Here is a 14,518-nt window from a genome sequence, read left to right on the forward strand (position 1 = left end):
TGGTCATCTGAGGGAGCCTCTTGTCCCAAAATAGTCAAACAATAAACAGTAAAAAAAAACCAAAAGAGAACACCCTGATGTAAAAAGCCTTCCTGGGGACAAAGCCAAGCATTTAAGCTTTCATCAGTTCCTGCACCAGGGCAACAGTATGCAGATTCACCTGGAAATAATATTGATTGACTGAGGCTTGTTCCCAGGTAAGTTTGCATAGTATTTCAGCCTTAATAATTAGTAACTGGGTGGGGGAAGGGAGAAGACAGAAAGAGATGGGTAAGAGGCAGGGCAGAAGCAATATGCAATTTGGGAGGGGACAGGGACTTTCGAGTATCTTCCATGTTCATTATATCATAGGTCATCTGAGCTTAGGATCAGTCATCAGGTCATTTGAGCTTAGGATCAGTATCTGATGCCTTGCTCTCAGACCTCCTGGGAATAACTTTAAGATTAGTGTCTACCGGGGATAGGGACTTTTGAGTGGTGGCCCCATATCTTTGGAATACCCTCCCTAGGTATGTACGTACAATCTCATCATTGCCAGATTTTAAGAGAGCATTGAAGATGTTTTTATTTCAGTGATGATTTCAAGCTGTGCTTGAAAGTTTATCAGCTGCTGGTTTTAATTAAATGATTATGAACGGTAGGTTGTTGTATTTATTATGCTTCCCAAGTTTTATTTATTCATTTCAAATTTATTTTTGTGAACCACCCCATAAGGGGCGATGTGCCTTGAAAGGTGGGTTAGAAATTCATTAGAGAAATGCAGTTTGACAGCTAAATGAAATCTAAATTGATGGTAGGAAATTTTAGAATTGGTTTCAATCAAGCAAAAAAAAGGGGGGGAGAACTGCAGGTACTTTTGGGGAGGGAAGGGGGGCACTTCCAGAACTTTAGTATCTTTAGAAGATGCTGAAATGATGCCACATATGAATGTACATCTTCTACCTGGGAAGAAAATACAAAGCCTTTTGTAATGCTTATTTGGGTATTGATCATATCTGGGGTGCATTGCTAGAGAACGATTCCATAGGGGGTGCTGCTGCTTCATTAATCAATATAGCTAGTCTATATCTAAAAGAGCAGTAAGAAAAGGAAAATAAAGCACACAACCGTCTTTGAAGCAAACATTGTCTGTTTGCCTAGTCATGTCTTTATGTTAGGATTAATACTCTCAAACAATTGAATGGCAACTGACTTCAACACAAATGCATTTTTTTCAGTTTCCTGCATTATGTAAAAAAAAAAAAATACAGGACAACCCATGCAAAATGGGATCTTTGATGACAATGATAAGTTATTGTTACTCCTAAATATTAATCATGTGCATATTTGCCTAGATGAACGAAACCCAAGCAGACAGATGTATCCAAGCAGCATTGCTTTAATTGCATACAACATGTGCCGCTGTTTCACTCATATATTTCAGGCAGCTTTCACACTATTATGTAATTAGAAGTATGAAATTAAGGATAGAAAAGGAAAGCCTCTAATCCAGCCATTTCGGAAAGTGGATAAGCTTGTCTTGGAAGGAATCGCTAAACAAGTTATGTTTGAAATGTCATTGAATTATTCAGGTGGTTCAGTATGAACATCAAAGCTTTTGATCTGATGTTAAACGGTTCCAGACAGGGCTTGTATAACAGCCCTGCAAGTCTCCTGCTCCAACAAAACTTACTAGTGTCTTCTCCCCCTCTCCCATTCACAGCTTTACACTGTGCTAATATTTGTCTGACAAGGGTTTCCTTCACAGAGGGCCTATTCATTCATATAAAGGTTCCAAGAGAAGAGTTGCAAAAGTGACAGAGGTGACAAGCCAGTTGACCAAACAGACATAGGATGTAGAATCATAGAATCATAGAATCATAGAGTTGGAAGAGACCACAAGGGCCATCGAGTCCAACCCCCTGCCAAGCAGGAAACACCATCAGAACACTCCTGACATATGGTTGTCAAGCCTCTGCTTAAAGACCTCCAAAGAAGGAGACTCCACCACACTCCTTGGCAGCAAATTCCACTGTTGAACAGCTCTTACTGTCAGGAAGTTCTTCCTAATGTTTAGGTGGAATCTTCTTTCTTGTAGTTTGGATCCATTGCTCCGTGTCCGCTTCTCTGGAGCAGCAGAAAACAACCTTTCTCCCTCCTCTATGTGACATCCTTTTATATATTTGAACATGGCTATCATATCACCCCTTAACCTCCTCTTCTCCAGGCTAAACATGCCCAGCTCCCTTAGCCGTTCCTCATAAGGCATCGTTTCCAGGCCTTTGACCATTTTGGTTGCCCTCCTCTGGACCCGTTCCAGTTTGTCAATGTCCTTCTTGAACTGTGGTGCCCAGAACTGGACACAGTACTCCAGGTGAGGTCTGACCAGAGCAGAATACAGTGGCACTATTACTTCCCTTGATCTAGATGCTATACTCCTGTTGATGAGGCCCAGAATTGCATTGGCTTTTTTAGCTGCCGCGTCACACTGTTGGCTCATGTCAAGTTTGTGGTCAACCAAGACTCCTAGATCCTTTTCACATGTACTGCTCTCAAGCCAGGTGTCCCCCATCTTGTATTTGTGCCTCTCATTTTTTTTGCCCAAGTGCAATACTTTACATTTCTCCCTGTTAAAATTCATCTTGTTTGTTTTGGCCCAGTTCTCTAATCTGTCAAGGTCGTTTTGAAGTGTGATCTTGTCCTCTGGGGTGTTAGCCACCCCTCCCAGTTTGGTGTCATCTGCAAATTTGATCAGGATGCCCTTGAGTCCATCATCCAAGTCGTTGATGTAGAGTCGGAGCATTGCTTCCACCAGCTCTGTATTGTCTGCAGACTGACTGGCAGTCATTCTCCAGGATTTTAGACAACAGTCTCTCCCATCTCTATATGGAGATGCCTGAGATTAATCCTGGAACCTTCTGCCTGGAGAACAGATGCTCTACTCACTGAGTTAGGGCTCAGCGTTGTTGCCAGTTGACCAGGAAAATAAATAGTCTTTAATAGTGGCTTGATCACCAGAAATCAGCTAGTAAAGCTTTTCACAGTATGAAGACTAAGCAGGTCAAGCTGGCACAGACCTTCTCTTTCCGCCCTCCAAGCACACACAATTATTAACCCTATGAGGTTGAATGCCTAAAGGGATCTCTGCTGAAGCAAATCTGGGGTTAATTCCTTTGTTATGGTGAGGAAAAAAAATCACTCCTCTCGCTCCAAATACAAAGAAAATGCCCATATACAGCCTGAAGCTTTAAGCCGCACCATCATTTTTTAATTCCTGGAATCTCTTATCTTAAAGCTGAGTGAAATGAGTGATAACCACTGTAAAATCCATCACTGAACTTTGAAACTTCCCAGAAATTCATTAAAATCTTATAATAATTATCAACAATAGTATAATGTGCCTTAAAATTATGGGAGGCACAGAATGGGCAGTGATTATGTCCTCTTTTTAAAGTTGTAAACCTTCAAACTAATAGGACAAAACAATGCTCTCATTATAAAACAGTGTTTACTAAGGAAGATTTTGTAGATTCTCTGAATATATGGGCAAATATTGCAGATTATATTCATGAATTAATTCATTATTAAAATGGGTTGGGTGCATTTAGATAAGAAACTTCCCGCAGCAAAGCACAGTTAGCTCAGTTGGTTAGAGTGTGGTGCTGATAATACCAAGATCACGGGTTCGATTCCTGTACAGGCCGCCAGCATATTCCTGCATTGCAGGAGGTTGGACTAGATGACCATTGAGATCCCTGTTTTTGGAAGCCGAACATCCGATGGAAGCCGAACATCCGATGAGGCTTCTGCTACTGTTTCCAGTGCGCCTGCACAATCAGAAGCCGTGCCTTGATTTCTGAACATTTCAGAAGTCGTACAGACTTCCAGAACACATTGTTTGAAAACCAAGGTACGACTGTATGTCTCAAAGGCAACCCACCCATTTACCTTCATCTGGAAGGAAAACAGTGCTCAAAATATTTCTTTTTATGTATTTATATTTAAACACACACACAATTCTACTGAACCAACCACTTCAGCAATAACCTTCATGGACAGGAGATAAGAACTATGTATCTTGCTCATCAAATTCCTGTAAAGAAAGGATTGGCCATAAACCACTCAATGAGCAGAAGAATCTGTGCTGGACAGAAAGTCAGTGAAGTATTTTGCTATGAAGGCAGGTGGATCATGATATGATAGCCGTGGGGAATGGTGTAAGCTCATGGAGGCTCATACACAGCCTTCTTCCTGCAGGAAAAGGACCCAATTAAGGGCCTGAGAGAAAGCCTTTGAAGAGTTTCATTGCCTTCAGTGGATTTTAAAGCAAACCCTAGGAGAGCAGCCACACATTCTCTACGTAGCTAGAGCATCTGAAAGAAAGGAAAAAGAAGAACAAAGCACAAAGTACAAGAATTTTGAAAGAATGCATTCAAAGGATATTAGGGGAAAAATACAGAGGCGGAGGGCGAATCAAGCAATGAAAAGCATTACGGATCAAGTAGAACATTATCTTCAAGAAAGCCAGAGATGAAAGAAGGGATCTGTCAACAGGAGATTGCAACACAAGCTAGCTAAAATTTCCTGTTTAAAATGATAAAGTAGTAGGTGTTGTTGTTATTAACCACATGCAATATATAATGGTACCTTTCACCAGAGGTGTATGTAAATGTCTGTGGGTTTTCCTTCTTCATTGTGGACATAGAAACACAGTGCTTTTTTCCTGAGGGGACACATACCTCTAAACATTTTGTGAATCTTTGTACTTCTGTCCATTTACTGTATTTATTTTTCCCAATCTGAACTATAAAATGGTGATTTTCCTGAGTCAAAATGTGAGTACCTCTAAACATTTTTTTTAAAGAAAAAAAACCCACTGTAGAAACATCCAATTTCAGTTGAAAACATTTGATTTCTCCATGTAGGGGATGAGGGAGGTAAAAGTCCTCCAGTAACAGACTGGTTGAGTAGTAGGGAGGGGTGTCCAGGTTTTCAGATGAAAGCATCCTGGGATACTCAGTTGCAGGGTTGTATAATCCTGCATTTATGCAGTTTCCAGTAAACGTACCTATGGCTGGGCCCATAACCACATGCAAATATCAGAAGATAACATTTGGCTTTCTGGATCAGACCACAACTTCTTCTTCACTATTGTATTTCTAGCAGTGCTGTGCCAGATGTAAACAGAATATGAAGGTGATGCCCTTTCCTCATCCTTCATCCCCAGAGTCTGAAGTGTTCAGAAGTATATTGTCTCTGGGCACAACTAGGCACAAGGTTTATCTCATAGTTCAGCCTTGCACACCTGATTTTTGTTTAGCGGAGAGCTTGTGTGGGACCACAAACAGAATTGGTCTGTGGCATGGGTGTCCCTTTTATGTCCATTGCTGACCCAGTTGGAGTGATCACCATGTTCACAGTGAGAGAAAAGCTCCCATGAATGGCATTGGGTGGGTGGAGAGAATTCTGGTCAAAGGGTTAAAGCAGTGCTTTTTTTCTGCGGGAACACAGGAGTATGCTTACCCCTTAACATTTCGGGAATCTAATGAGAGAAGAAACTATTTTTTTTTTTTTAAAAAAAGTTTCTTCTCTAGCACGGTGAATCGACAGTTCCACTGGTATGCCCAATGGCGGCCACATTTCCTGTCACAGTGTTTCCTGAATCTCAGATGGAATGAGAGTACCCTTAAACTTTTTTTTACTTTTTTTTAAGCACTGGGTTAAAGTATCCCCACTCCACAGTTCTGGCCTAGCACTGGTTATTTTTTTAAACAAAAAGCGGCTATGCAAGGCCAAACCATCTGACAAAAATCATGTTTAACTTTGCCATCTGTATGTACCGCCGCTAGGCCAGACTTCCATGACTTTCTCAAATCCTTTCTTAAAGTAATCTAAACTAGTGGCTATAATTACTTAGATTGTTATGTAATCATACCTGGGTGTAATTTTTTTACACGAGCAAGCTGCAAGAAATTTAGGAACAAAGGGAAGAGCATAAACCCCCTCCAAAATGGTTGGCAATTACATTAGCAAATATTCGCACAGTAGAAGAGAATTGCCAGTAATCTCAGGATGCTGTGAATGCATTAATATGATTGATGAATTCATTTGTACAGGAAGCAAGTCAAGAGCAAATTAGCTTTAATTTGACTAAATCAGGTTAATGGTTATGGCTAGATCCCTCATGCTTTTGTAAAGTTGATAATAGGAAAAATGTATTATAAAGATCTGGCTGTTCCCTGAAAATGTTTTCTAGTGCTTAGTAATGGGTACTGGGTTGGGGGATGGGGAGAAACCAGGCAAAACCGAATATAGCATAAAAGGCTAAATTAAAAATAATAATTTTAAATCTTCAATATAATTCTCATTTATTATAACTATGTCAAATTTCTGTTTCTTTACTTGCTCATCTTCGGATAAAAGTGAGACCTCTTTTTACTATTTTATTATTACTATTTTTGTATAATAGTTCATCCAATACATAACACAGTGCACTTAGTAGATTCATATTACATTTCGGTATAATGTGCTCTATATAACATTGCTGCCCTTTATGCAAAAGGTTTTCTTCTGTTTTGCCTTCCTGGTCATATACAGATAGCCATGTTTGCTGGCAGAAATATGAGGCGTTTTAAGCTCCATTCATATAGAGCGTTTATATGTTTGCTATGGTGTGGCTTTGGGGCTAATTCCGCAATCCTGGGAAGTTTCTTGCCCTCAAAGAGGCAAAGTGAACCACATTCAGCCTTGATGAGGAAAGTAAGGGTAAACAAGAACCCCTGTTTGCTGTGTCCGTTTCAGAGAACAATGGCTCATATCAGCATGCAAACTTGTATAAGAAAAAGATGATAAGAATAAGAATAAGAATAAGAATAAGAATAAGAATAAGAATAAGAATAAGAATATTTATACCCCACCCATCTGGCTGGGTTTCTCCAGCCACTCTGGGCAGCTCCCAACAGAATATTAAAATCACAGTAAAACATCAAACATTAAAAACCTCCCTAAACATTAACATGACTCTTCGGGGCTCTTCATATAGGGGATGGGTTATTTTCCAAAAGAGAAAACAGAAGCTACCATAGGACCAGTGTGCTAAGAGGGAATATTATTATACCCCATAAGCTGCTTATGAGCTCACCGTTCTGTTGTCTCCAGGGCTCTGCTGGGGCCCCTGCAGCTCCACACACAGTGAGACTGAACCGGTCGCACACCCCTAAATCTGCCTCTGCTGCAAGTGTTCGCTGAGTATACAGTCCATTTATTTCACGGACGCTTTTGATGGTAGAGTGTGGCCAAGTTGTAAAGTAAGAACCTAAAGCTGAGCCAGGCCAGGACATTTTGCTGCTTTAGGCAAAACAGAACATGCCCCCACCCTCAGAGCAGTGTTGGGAGATTCCATTCCACCTTTTGTTGCAGACATGGGATTGTTGCGTGTCACAAGTCTGTTTACATTCCAGCACAGACTGCTGGGTCCTGTGAGCGGAACTTCTGCTCTGTGTATAGCTTTTGTTTTGAGTCTCTCTCTGAGAAGACGGCAAGGAGAGACAACATGTTTCTTTGTTCTGATTTATGTAAAATAAATCTGTAGTATTAGTATGTATCCACAGCCTCAGCTTCTTCTGTTGTGCAGTTTACTCTGCTACATATAGTGTGCTCAAGGCAGCAAGCTTGAGTCGCTGATTTATGTCAGAGCAGAGGTCGATGAATCTCTGCAGCGTGAAGGCTGAGAGGGAGATGATCCAGCTGGGGCCGAGCCAGCTGGCCTTTCAACCCCTGGATGCTGACAAGCAGGTGGTGGGTGGGTAGACATGGAGGAGGAGGATGGGCATGGAGGTGGGCAAGGAGGAGTACTAGCTCACTCCTCAGAGGCTGGATCTGCCTCCTGGCATGACTGCCTCACATCACCTCATGGGCAAGCAGGCCCTGATCTAGAGTTTTAACTTTGGAAATAAATTATTGATCAGTGAATTTCTGTCAGTTTTCATTCCTAAATCTGACTGATGCTTCTTTCCCAAGTTCAAAATACATAATTTTCTGGTGCCTTTTAAGATTATTCTACAGCTCAGAGTATCGTCTCAAGGAACACGATTTAAGGAAAAGGATCTGGCTGTGAGTAGTTCTGGATGGGTAATTATACAGGAACTATTTTTAAGCCCATCTAAATTACCTGGAAGAGGGAATCAACTCGAACAATGCTGCCCACAATGCTCATGTTTAATGCTAAATCATTTAATGTTGAACAAGTGTGACATGAATGACTCTAGCTTCTTCCTAGGTCCATACTTCCTCCTCCTCTGTTTTCCTGCTATGTAGCCAAGAGGAGAAGCTTATGCAATGTCTCCCTTGAAGACAGTTATTAAAATGAAAGTGGGTGGGCACAGTTTCATGGTCAAACTGAAGGTCCACCCTCTGCCCATTTTAAGAAGAGGCTCACTCTATCTAACGGTGTGGCTGCCCCTGCCTAGACAGCTAGGGGTTCGGGAATGGGAATCTGCATCTCACAGAAAGCAAATGGCAACATCCGAATTATACTTGCAGTTCCAAAAAACTTTGGCTATCTAAGGGCACTTGATGGCAATTACATGAATATCTATGGGGCAGCAAAGCAGAAAAATCCATGGAAAATAAAGGGACATTTTTCACATATCTTTAGATGGGGGTGGGGATTGAACTTTAGTGCTGTCAGAGCTGGTCAAGTTGTTTCCATTTAGAAGGCCCTGGTAATAATGCCAGGTGCCAGTTTGCCATGGAGACTGGTTCTCCATAGAGGCACTTAGTGGCTTTTATTCTAAAAAGCACAAAACCAAATAATAAAAGCATCTAATTATAGAGTTGCAGGAGACATGAAGTTCTTACAGCACTGCCTCCTGCTGTAAAACAGGATCATTCTCATGTCAACCCTACCCCCACTGTACTTCATAAATAAAAAACGCTTCCCCTGGAATTGCCATGCAAAAAGCAGAAGGTTCACAAGGTGAGTAGGCAAAGAATCGTTTTGTGAAGCAATACTTAAGAGCCACTTTGTATGGTGTTTCCCCCCGTAAAGCAATAATTCTTGGATAGAAAAAGGACAGCAATGATGGGCTCCCCTCAACTTACCACCCACCTGGTCTTATCCACAGTTCCTCTTGTTCCACTGCTTTTCCATGGGGAAAACAACTCTTCGGGTTTCCCCCAGATTGCCATTTGTTCTGATTAATCACTAAAGAGGGGGCTTTCCATTGGAAAGGAGTGAGGCAAGGGGAAAACCACTAAGCCCCATGCTTTCTAGGTACAGCACAGCGGAAGTGTGGACGAGCCCTTTGACACACATACTGAACAGCTACAATAGCCACATTGTCTGGAAATGAAATCCACGAAGCAGCCCAGAGTTAAATCAAATGCTGCAATTGTCAATTTTATGCAAGCACAGGCGCACCTAGGCTCCCTTGCACCATTGGCAAGCAGATGTATCGGCGCTCCTGTCCCTTGCGCTCTTGCCAGAACAGCACAGGAGCAACCTGGGTAGCGTGCAGACAGGCTGCTGGCCACTCCAAGCCACAGTGGAGAGGTGTAATTTTGTGCCCCCTGGGCCTGTGCACAAGGCAGGGGCCACCCTGACCAGGTACACCCCTGAGTGCAAGCTCTGCAGAGTGATTCTATGGTTAGAGAGAGGAGTGTGGCCAGAGGTGGTTCTGCAACCATGCAGTGTCATTGATCATGGCACCACAGCAACTTAATGCCAAAGAAGGCCAGAATCAATGCGTTTTCACCACCACCCATGCCATCTTCCCAGTCCTTCTTCCCTTTGTCCACATGCACAGTTGTAGCATCAGGAATCCAGCTGAGGCTGCCTGTGGTGGTGGCAGGTGGTGGTCTACCCCAGCCTACCATTCAGGTGCCACTTTAGAGCTCCTACACCACTAGACCTTTCTGCTGTTAGCACCACTTTTGTCTAGGTGAAAATGTTCCTTTCAGCTATTCTGTAACTATAAACAGATTTTGTAGTCTATCTATTGAGTGCTTTATCAATGCTTTACCTTGAATGGAGAGTTTCGTGTCAATGTGTGGCTTTAGCACTGGGATCCTACCATTGTGCATGTTAGCATTGCTGGGATTCTAGGAACAACAACCAGCGACTAAAAATGTCAACCCAAAGAAGCAAGTCAACTTTCCTTTTCAAATCAGCATGCGCAGCAGCAGAGTTCATTTATTCCTGTAACGTTCTGGGATTTGCTTAAACCGAAACAAAGAAAGACGTCTTTGTTAGTGCCTCTGCTGAGAAAGGAGGTGCCCAAGACTGTCAGACAGAAAGAACATCGTCTCAGCAGGTGCCTTGGTAAATCACCGCTTATACTAATTCAGTATATTCATGGAGTGCCAAATCTCACGTTGCTTCCCCACTGTCTGTTAGAAGACCAGCTGCAGCTAGAGTATCAACCTTCTCTCCAACTCAGAGACAAGTCTTGACAGAGGGCAAGATGGCAGGCTGCACTTTTGCATGTATTTCCTTCCCATGGGGGGTGGCAAGGTTAATTTTAGAATTTCAGTAAAGACCTTTATATTTTTTAAATGTTTGCTGAACTACACAGTTTACAGTTTCCACAAATGAAGGCACTTGTCCCAATGCTAGGTGTATTATTGACATAAGCCAACTACCCGAAGAGGCCAGCTATGCATTTGCAATGAAGCAGAGCATTCTGAGCACAATCCAGCCAAAGTGAAGCATTTTTCAGTCTAATTGATTCCAATGGGTCCATATGAAGGACATGTTTGATTCTCCTGTTGAATCCTATGAGTATGTTTGTTGGATTGTGCCCTTTTGTTGGTTGCCACCGATCCTAAGAACCAAAGTGCTACACACACACACACACACACACACACACACACACAAAACAAAATAGACATTTGCATCAATTAATGTCAAAATTTTAAAAAGAAGCAAACACAGAGGCCACCAAAAGCCGGTCTAAACTGATAAGTTTGTTTATTTAGTTCATAATATTTATACACCTCAGAGTGGTTTGCAATCACCTCTGGAACACATCAAGACCAACGTTCAACAAAGGAAGTGGATTCCAAAACAAGAGGTTGGTTCTGTTGAGTCAAAATCCCTCCTTATGTTCCCTTGACATTTCTGAAGGACCATCCTTTGTAGATCTCAAGAGAAAGCAGCCAGAGAGGCAGCAGCAGACAGAGTGAACAATGGCACCAAACAGGACTGGGAAAAGTCAAAAAAATTCTGGAAGCATTTCCATCCTGCTGAAATTGCTGAGTTCAACCAAAATACTGAAAATCAAGAACATTTTACACAGTCTCGAGGGATGATTGGTTAACCCACCCAAAACAACAAAACAAATCACCTGCAACCCAAGTGGAGCAGTTTTGAGCCCAATTTCCCAGGTTACCTTCATATCAGGTAAACTCAAATCTACAGGAGGAAAGTTTCAGGACTGGCATTGTTTTAGGGTAATGTCATGTTACACAGGTTACACAAATTAAAAGCAAACAGCTGCAGATGTATGGTAAACTCTGTGGTGTGGACTAGCTCCAAGAAATACACCCAACAAGACTTGATGAATCTTCTCTGACATTCACATGTCTCACCAATTCCCACAATATGGCAGCTCACAATAGGTGAGGAAGTTCCGTACATGCAAGATGCAACTGAGGGGCAAAGGGAAGTGAGATCGCACTACCTTAAGACAGTGATGAGGAGCAGGCAGGCTCAGAAAATCAAGTACAGTAATACCACAGGAAAAAAGCTCTCCAAGAGGGCATGTTTTCCTGAGAGAGTATAACAGCAACATTCACAATAGATAAGAGGAAAGCAAAAAAACAACAACACAGAAGTAAAGATGGACTCTCGGAGAGAGAGAGAGAGAGCTTTTGACCCAGATTTTATTGACTTTGATTGCATTTTCCTAAATGTAGCATCAGGTGGCAAAAACAGCCTATCTGGAGGAGCTGTGGCACCTTGAGACATCTAATCCCCTCTGGTAACAAGATGATGGGCACAGGAATCAAAAGAGGGGAAATGAATCAGCTGTAAATGGTTTGTGGGAAACAAACCTGGCACCTGGAACGCTCAGTTGTGTGATTAGAAAAGATGACATGTTTTCAGGCTGTGCCATTTTATATCTTCCTTGGAACACTTTGTTGTAATCCTGTCCCTTTGTCTTGGACTACAAAGGGTTTCTCTTGGATCCTGGGGCACCATGTCAGTTTGGATGACAGGTAGAAGAGGGTGGAAGGGTGGGGGAGTCACAAGAAGAGCAAAAAAACAACACCTGTTTTCCTAATATTGCAGATTAAATTGCAGGGAAAGCACAGCCCAATGCATTTGGAAGCACTTTGCTGCCTGATCATAACCAGAGTGTAGCTGCTTTTGCATAATAATAATGTATAACAGTGTAGGAAGGGAAAGCCATCCCCCACTTCCCAGCCTCCCTAGATAGCGCCCAATCCCATGCTTGAATTGCTGGTTTAATATTTTAGCTGCAAGCAAAATTCAACTTGGCTTTTCGGGGGGTAGAATTGGTTCAAATCCACTTACCGGTAGTTTCTTTATGTTAGTCTTTTCCAGAATCATTTCCGGAAATATTTCTTAGTCTAAATGATGGAATATCTGCTATCAAATAAATACATTCCAAATGCAGCAGCAGCAGGGCTTTTAGGGATGGTTTGCAGTATTTAAGTAATTTGGATGTAGTTGCCTTTGCCCAACGCAAGACAAAACAGTCTACGGTTGTATAAGGACATGCTGTGTTGGAGTTGCCTAGCTATCATTCATCAAGCAGAACCCTGCAATGCTGTTTAACTAATTCTGACACACAAGCAGATTACAGGGCTCCCATGGAGGAAAACCTATGAAAGCTGCACTGCTTATGGTTCTGAAAACTGATGCACAGTATTATGTTGGAAAACCTGAAAGGATGTTAATGGATGGCACCTGCTTCAATGCAATAGAACACTTTAAAAAGGGGGGAGAAAGAAAAGTAGCAAATAAGCCAAATTCGAAAGCCGATTTATCTCTAGCATCCCTGAAGCACTGCATCCAACAATTATCCAATGGGTTGGCAAATTTTATTAAGGGGGAAATGAAAGGCCACAGTGTGTTAAGCAACTGTTTTTGGAGTGGAAATGTAGAAAATCCGAGGTTCCTCACTGCACCCAAAAAATACTTGGCGTCACAGCAGATCTGTGCTGAGTTTAAGGTGTCTTTAACGGTTAATGAATCATCTCTAGGTGAAATAACCCAACTTCCAGTGATTTATTGGAAATATGCTGAACTCCTCTATCCATTTACCTCAGAATAAATCCTATTAAACTGTGTGTGACTTACTTCTGGGTAGGCATCCATAGACTTGCACTGCTAGAGTTATACTTGACATCTAAAATTTCTGTCCCAGAAATACTTTTTCTAAAACCATTCTTCCCAAAGTGAGTCTCCTTCTCATTCAAAAAGAACTAGCTCCTGAAACCGTCATCTCAAAATAACTTGAATGCAGACTTCCCTTTGAGGATCTTTTAAAATAAAAAAATAAGAGTAACAAGATATACATTTTCAAGCTACCAAATTCATTTTTAAAATAAATAGAGCAAAGCAGGAAAGTCAAGCTGAGAAGATCAGACCTATTTCTACACAAACATTGGTATTGTTGGTTGAGGAAACTTTGGTTAGTGGATTTCAGCAGAGTTGGCGCTTGGCCCTTCATTTCCCCCTCTGTTCTTTGTTTTTGAGGCTGGGTTTTCTGCCAAGCCAGGCAGGCATCAAAAATCACTTTCCTGAGACCAGCTTCCTCACTAGATTTGATACGAGTAGTTACGTTACAGTATCATCCTAGTGCAAGGAATATTCAGACTGAGGGTCCATCCAACTAAACGGGATGTTCAATTCATCTCATGTAGGTTTCTAAAGATGCTAATAGCATCAGTTGGGAGGGGAAGTAATTATTGGGATCATATCAGATGGGAAGGGGGGATTTTTACCATTTCCTTCCCTGTTACTATCCTGAGGGGGGGGGGGGGTCTCTTCTCTTATGCTAACATTTGCATTGGGGGAAAATTACTTGCTGATGCCAATGGGGGATTTTCCCCAATGCAAATACTAAGAGATTTTGCCCAGTACTGCAAATCATTCTCTCCCTCCCTCCCCCACCCTCTCTCTCTCACACATACACACACACACACTGCTATCACAGCACTGATCCATTGGGTGGAGAAAAGAGAGTGACTGCTTCTTGAAACGGTGAAATCAGCTATGATTAAATGGGCACAAGATGTTAGACATAATATAATGATGGCTGACTGGGAGCAGTTATGGACCACAGGTGTGAAATTCACGGCATGTAATGCCTTAAGAGAAAATTTAATGAAAATGATTTATAGGTGGTACATGACACCAGTCAAGCTTGCAAAAAATTACCATTTGCCCGACAATAAATGTTGGAAATGTAATGAGACTGAAGGTACATTCTTTCACCTTTGGTGGACATGCCCAAGGATTAAGACATACTGGGAGATGATTTATAATGAAATGAAAAAGGTATTTAAA

At 41.8% G+C, this 14,518-nt stretch overlaps 1 long non-coding RNA gene across 1 annotated transcript; it reads right to left on the bottom strand.

Moving 5' to 3' along the window:
• Positions 1-3,959: 3,959 nt before the first annotated feature.
• LOC308474281 lies at positions 3,960-7,377 on the bottom strand. The gene is made up of 2 exons (XR_013984641.1): positions 7,121-7,377; positions 3,960-4,352 (listed from the first exon to the last, which is right to left on the bottom strand). It is a non-coding gene; the product is annotated as an uncharacterized lncRNA (long non-coding RNA).
• Between the last annotated feature and the right edge of the window lie 7,141 nt (positions 7,378-14,518).

Source organism: Podarcis pityusensis (genome assembly GCF_964106645.2).
Source record: "Podarcis pityusensis genome assembly, chromosome: 1".
Classification (NCBI taxonomy): Eukaryota; Metazoa; Chordata; class Lepidosauria; order Squamata; family Lacertidae; genus Podarcis; species Podarcis pityusensis.